The 6602-nt window shown below is 42.3% G+C and overlaps 1 pseudogene; it reads left to right on the top strand.

The window, feature by feature from the left end:
* The first annotated feature begins 6043 nt into the window (after window positions 1-6043).
* LOC100730740 (protein max-like) lies at window positions 6044-6602 on the top strand (annotated as a pseudogene).

Genomic DNA, 6602 nt, shown 5'->3' with positions numbered 1-6602 from the left:
CCATATATACTCATTCCATATTTGAAAATTTATAGATCCATTGACTATTAGATAATTTCTTTTTTTCCATGTGGCTGCGTGGACCTGTAATACTAGGAAACTATATCTCAAATCAGTATAAATATTGACTTTTTGTCCTTTGCTGAGTGGTTAGGGCTATGAGTTTTGCTAGCTGAGCACTAGTTGCAGGTGTAAGTGAGGAACTTGCAAGCGTCTAATGTAAAGTTACCTTGCATACTCTGCCTTTCTTGTCCCATCTTCCACAAAGGAGCTGCCATCACAGAAGAGGGTCAAATCAGGGTCAGTATGTGGGGTGTCCAATAAGTCTTGTGTGGCTGCATATGTATGGAGAATTACCTGCTCACAGTCATGTCTGTCAGGCTCAATTTCTTCCTCTTCTGGAAAAAAGGTGGCAGGGTTCAAGGAGGAACATGTCTTTATGTGAACGGCTGGTCCTTCTGGAAGGAGAGCCTGGTATTTAAGAAGTTGGTTGTCTGACAGCCATAGAGTCCCTTTGCAAGGAAGAAGTCCTACCACATTGTTTGGTGACTATATGATGAGATCTTTGCCTAAAGTCAACTTGGATGCTCTGGCACTGAGAGAGCTACAGCTGTCACAGCTCTAAGGTAAGCAGGCCATCCCTTCACGACAATGTCTAACTCAAGATTCAGATACCCTACAGGCTGTTGAGTGAGTCTCTAATTCTGTTTCAGCACGCCCAAAGCCATGCCTCGCCTCCCACAGACATATAAATTAAACTGGTATCCTGTAGATAGGCTTGGGCTGGGGCATTTAGAAACCCTTATGTAAACTTTTGAAATGTAGTTTGAGAATCAGGTTCCCAGGTTAAAATATGGGTATCTGCCTTTTGGATCTCTTTTATAATTTGATAGAGGGGTCATGTAATCTCCTCATATCCTGGTATCCAAAGGCGACAAACGTCTGTAATCCCTAGGAATCCCTTTAGCTGTTTTAGAGTCTTGGGCTGTGGGAAGGAAAAAATTGGTTTCTTTCTTTCCTAGTCTTTGAGCTCCCTTTGATATCATGAGGCCTAAATATTTTATCTCAAGACTGCAAAGTTGTGCTTTAGGTTTAGAAATCTTATAACCTCTGTCTGCTAGAAAATTTAACAGAGCACAAGTGTCTTGGCTACAGAGCTCTTCAGAGGGGGCACATAATAGTATACCATCTACATATTATAAGACTGTGAATTGGGAAACCTCAAAATATGCCAAGTCATGGGAAAGCACTGGTCCCAAAAGATGCTTACTATCCCTGAACCCTTGGGGAAGACTGGCCATGTCAAGTGAGAGGCCTGGTCATGTGGGTTTTCAAAAGCAAAAAGAAACTGGGAATCTGCATGTAAAGAAATTACAAAAGAAGGCAACTTTTAAATCTAACACTGAAAACAAACTGGCATCTTCTGGGATCTGAGGAAGGAGAGTGTTCGGGTGAGGTACCATTGGGTGAATTGGCACAACTGCTTCATTTATTAATGTAAGGTCCTGTACCAATCTCCATTCTCCACTGGGTTTTTAATTCCCAAGATCGGTGTATTGCACGGACAGTTACAGGACTCAGGTAAACCTTGTGCCCTTAGATTATCAAGTATGGGTAGTAATCCTCGCTTAACTTCAGGTCTTAAGGATGCTGTCTCTATTGAGGAAACATAGTGGAACCTCTGGGGTGTATCTGCACTGAACCTGCACTTACTGCCCTACTTCAGGATTTATTTCTGTCTCCACAAGGGGAAGGCAGCGTACCTGACCTGGGTGCACATATATCACAGTATTTAAACATGATAAAATATCTCTTCCGAAGAGGGGAGCTGGACCTTCAGGCATAATTAAATGTGAATGTGTAAAGAGAAAGCCATCCCAGTTACAGCCTAAGGGTTGTGGAAAATAGTGAATTACAGTCTCTCCAGGGGCCCCATTCACTAGGATACAGTTCAGGCTGGCCTTGAGCTCACTTTGTAGCCCAGGCTGGTCTCGAACTTGCAACAATCCTCCTGCCTCAGCCTCCCGAGTGCTGGGATTACAGGTGTGTGCCACTATGCCTGGCTAAGGAGTATTTCTCAATGCACAGAAAGTCTCAACATAAGACAATTCTGACCATTTTCCCTCTTTTTTATAGTATGCCTATATTTGTAAAATAGCATCATAACTAATACCTCCCTCTGTATTCCCTTTTGGCTTTGGGGGATAGGTAGGCCATGCGTGCATGTAGAGAAATATCAAATGACTCTTTTTTTCAACTTGTAAGGGTTAAATATCTTCCAGTGCTTAAGAATGCATTCCAAAGGAATAAGAGACTTTGACATTGAGTTACCCATGTCTGCAATATAAAAAGCAACATGTAAGGGCTGAATATCTTCCAATGCATGAAACTTTATCACGAATCAAACTCTTGGGACCTTGTGCTTACGAGGCAGGCACTTGTACCACTGAGCTATGTCTCCAGCCCTGTAGTGCATGAGACCTTGACACTGAGCTACTATCCACGCAAAAAGAAATGATTGAGTGTCCTTTTCTTATTTCTATTTGATAATGTCCTTAAGGTGTCCCTTGGGTTGATTCCACTCCAGGGCAGGTAGATGTCATCTGGAGAGAGTAGAAGGCAGGTTATCAACCAGCCTATCTGCCCTGAACTAGTGTGCAATTTTATCTTCCCTAGTAGCTTGTGAACTTTGTTTCCATAAGACATTTATAAGCTTAACTTACAGTTGGTACTAACTGTGACCGGAATGTTTAAAGAAGGAAGTATAACTTTGTAATAAACTACTGCTTTTGTTCAATGGAAGAGGGCATATGTTAGGAGAGTTGGAGCACTTCTCAGGTTGTAAAAGAGCTCACTTTTAGAGATAAAACAATTGACTGGAGGAGCTTTGCCCCGTGCACTAGGGCAAAGAAATCTCCAAACACTTGTGTCCTTAATCAAATTACCTAGGCAACCTTTCCTAGCAACAGGACAAGGCTGTGCTTTATTTAAATTTTTATATCTTGAAGCTCACAGGTTAAACATTTATTATCTAGCAATCACATTTGGCACATGGTTCTTCTATTCACTGGCATTAAAGAAAAGGCTATTTACTCTTACTTACCATATGTAAATCATTCCCCTGCTAGCTACTGTGAAACGTAAACAATTGTTGCAAACTGCCTCAGCCTAATCTCTAAAGGGAGGGGTAGTCCAAGTGATCTTAAAATTGACTGAAAAACTTTAGGAGCGTTTCTAGTTTACAGGTAGAGAGACAAGTCTGACAGGTAAGTGGAGATTTGTCTATAGCAGGGAGCCTGTTTCTACTGAGGAATCTTTGGGTATCCTGGCCATGACCCCTCAGTTGTTCTCAGTTTCTTCTGGGCAACTCAACCAAAGATCAGTCTCCAGAAGGGAATCCAAGGGTCTGTCCAGTCAGCATCCCATTGGCCTTGGCGTCAATGGGGATTCACTAAAGAGATGAAGGGGAAACCTGTCTTCTGCTTTAAGAGTGGCAGCTGCTCTAAGACCATTTAACTAGCTGGCAGATTAACCACTGTTTGTCAGAATTCTGTAAGTGACAGTTAAAAAAATCTGAACAAGATCATTACCTAGCATTTTAGAAGTTTAAAATAAAGGTTTTAAAGTCCATAAATTGAAAGGTCAGAGACTCTCCTTAGTCTACTGTGTTTTGGTCCTGTAGGTAGTGCTTTTGGATATAGCTCCTGGTTTCACCCAGAAGTTGATTCTTTTCACTGTGTCTCAGGTTCAGTTACCTATAGGAGACCTGCCCAGAACACTAATGTGGGACATGGCTTTTATGTGTGTTCTCCTGGATGGGTAAAATTCTGATGTCTCATCTGACCCAAAGATACAGGGACCCAGGGACACAGGCTTGACATTTCCTCTAGAGTGAGTGTAAAGGAGGATCAGAGCCAGTTTGTCCTGTGAAACCTGTTCTTAAGAATGACTACTGACATAGTATTATTTAAGTGGTAAAAGGAGTCCCATGTTCCATTATAGGCATGTATATTTTTCTAAGTCTGAACTAGATTTTATTTAAGAAGATCTGTTTTACAGAAGTGTTTATTAAAGTCTACTAGAAGTATTCTAACAATTTTCTTTCTAGTACTATTGTCTAAATAAAGTCAAGCAAGAAGTACCAATAAATTTAGTAACTGATTCAAATGCAACATGTACAAGAACAAAATAAGAATAAAAATGTCTCATTAAAGAAATGTCATAATCTTATAACCTTCCCATGTTTTATTTTAGATTTATCATTACATTAACAAAACTATCTAAGAGACAAAGCAATTATAAACAATGGGCAGGGGCTGGGGATTTAGCTCAGCGGCATAAAGCGCCTGCCTTGCAAGCAGGCAGTCGTGAGTTCGATCCCTGGTACCGATAAAAAGGAAAAAGACAAAAAAAAAAAAAAAAAAAAAGGGCAAAGACAAAGCAAAATTTAAAACACAGAAATTTGTTACCTAAGTGAATCCCAGTTCAGAGTTTATTAAGCAAAACAAAAACCTTCTTACCTCCATCCAGTGATCTCAGTGGAAGACTTTCAAATGATATAAGGGAAAGAAACTCCCAACCTACTAGATGTTCAGTACAAATGTGTCTTGTCTCAAACTGAAGAAGGAGTTCTACGAACAATGGAGGTTAAGAGCAGAATATATTTATTGAGAGAAAGCTTCTATCTGAGAGACAGACAGAAGGTGTTCCAGGTGGGTTGCTGGGGACCCCACCCTCTTAAGGGATTTTTTATAAAGCAAAAGGTGAGGCAGGTACCCCACGGGGAAAAATGGGAACTGCAAGGCATGAGGTGGGTCAGAACTATGGTCGGTAAGATTACGACCATAGTTGTAATTGTTCAGGTAAAACTGATTAAATCAGGATTCAAAAGGGAAGGGAGTCACATAGCAAAGGGACATGAACACAGAATAGGGCCCTTTCCCATAATGGGCTGAGTTACCGGCTTCTTCAGGTTTTCTCAAGGTAATTGAAGCTGGGCATTGTGGCGCATGCCTGTAATCCCAGCACTCAAGAGGCTGAGACAGGGAGATCCTTGTAAATTTGAGTCCAACTGGAGCTACAAAGTGAGCTCAAGGCCAAACTGACCTGCATAGCAAGACCCTGTCTCAAAAAGAGCAAAAAATGGGGTGGGGTTGGAGATGAGCTCTGTGGCACTGTCGTGAGTTTCACCCCTGGTATTAAAAAAAATAAAAGTGATGATTACCTATTTAGAATATCAATCCCCAGTGTCTAGACTGAGGGTGTGGTTGCACTTATTTTGTCCTTTGTCTTGAGATCTGGTCCACAGTGGAGGTGTCTATATCTTTCAAGGTTGCAAGATCCCTGGTCACCTGCAGTGGCTCCTTCGAAGGCCTACCCCGACCTGACTGCCTGTAATAGTTCTAATTAACTCACCTGCCTACAACAGTAACAGATAGCGGTAGTCAGTCATGTGAGGGAACTCTGCTGGGAGATTCTGACAAAAACAAAGCACTTTTTCTATGAGTCTCTCCCTGCCTGAGTGTGGCTGTGAGGTGACACAGTGTCCACAGCTTGCAGCCAGCAAGGGGAAATCAGTGTGCTGCAGAGACAGCACTTCACAGCCCTGACAATGAAGTTGCTGATCTAACGAACCCTGAGCCCACCACCTTTCCAGTTTCTGTAAGATGAATGTCTATTTTCATAGAAAAAGAGGTACAACTAATCAGAGATAATTTTCTAGGCACTAAAATTATATAGTATAGAATAGTTGTGAAAGAGTGAATTGCAATGCAAATTGTGATTTAAATGATAATGTAAGTATTTTTATTTGATTTACATAATTAAATTTAGATGGAGAGGATAGTATTCCATGGTGACTGCTATTATTTCCATTGCATTCCAAAGGATTTGGAAAATCACCTAGCTCAACTGCAAACTGTATAGAAAGAAGTAATAGTAATTTAGTGCTTATAAAAAATCCCTGGAGTAGGGGAGCCAGTGAGTGAGTTTGTGGGGTCCCCCCTCCCAGGCGCTTGTGGTGGTGGCTCCTTGGGCTAAGGAAATGAGCGATAACAATAATCGATGACATCGCGGTGAAGAGCCACAAAGAGCAACCAGGTTTCAGTCTACAGCTGACAAATGGACTCATCAGGATGCACGGGAATGAAAACGTAGGCACCACATCAAACACAGCTTTCAAAGTTTGCAGGACTCAGTTCCATCATGCCAAGGAGAGAAGGCATCCCAGGCCCAAATCCTGGACAAAGCCACAGAATATATCCAGGGCATGCGAAGGGAAAACCACACACACCAGCAAGATATTGATAACCTCAAGCAGCAGAATGCTCTTCTGGAGCAGTGAAGTCCGTGCACTGGAGAAAATGAGGTCAAGCGCCCAACTGTAGAGCAACTACCCCTCCTCAGACAACAGCCTCTGCACCAGCTCCAAGGCCAGCACCACCTCTGCCTTAAGTGGGGCTCCGACTCCAGCTTGGCCTCAGAGCCTGAAGAGCCCCAGAGCAGGAAGAAACTCAGGATGGAGGCCAGCTAAGCTGCGTGGGGCAGGCCAGCAATAAGAGCTGCCTCCTCCATCGTCTCCTCTTCTGATTCATTGTTAGAAC

Source organism: Cavia porcellus, unplaced genomic scaffold (genome assembly GCF_034190915.1).
Source record: "Cavia porcellus strain 051 isolate PalLab524CR breed Dunkin Hartley unplaced genomic scaffold, mCavPor4.1 scaffold_30, whole genome shotgun sequence".
In the NCBI taxonomy this organism is placed as follows: Eukaryota; Metazoa; Chordata; class Mammalia; order Rodentia; family Caviidae; genus Cavia; species Cavia porcellus.
This window is presented reverse-complemented; position numbering and strand designations above follow the sequence as displayed.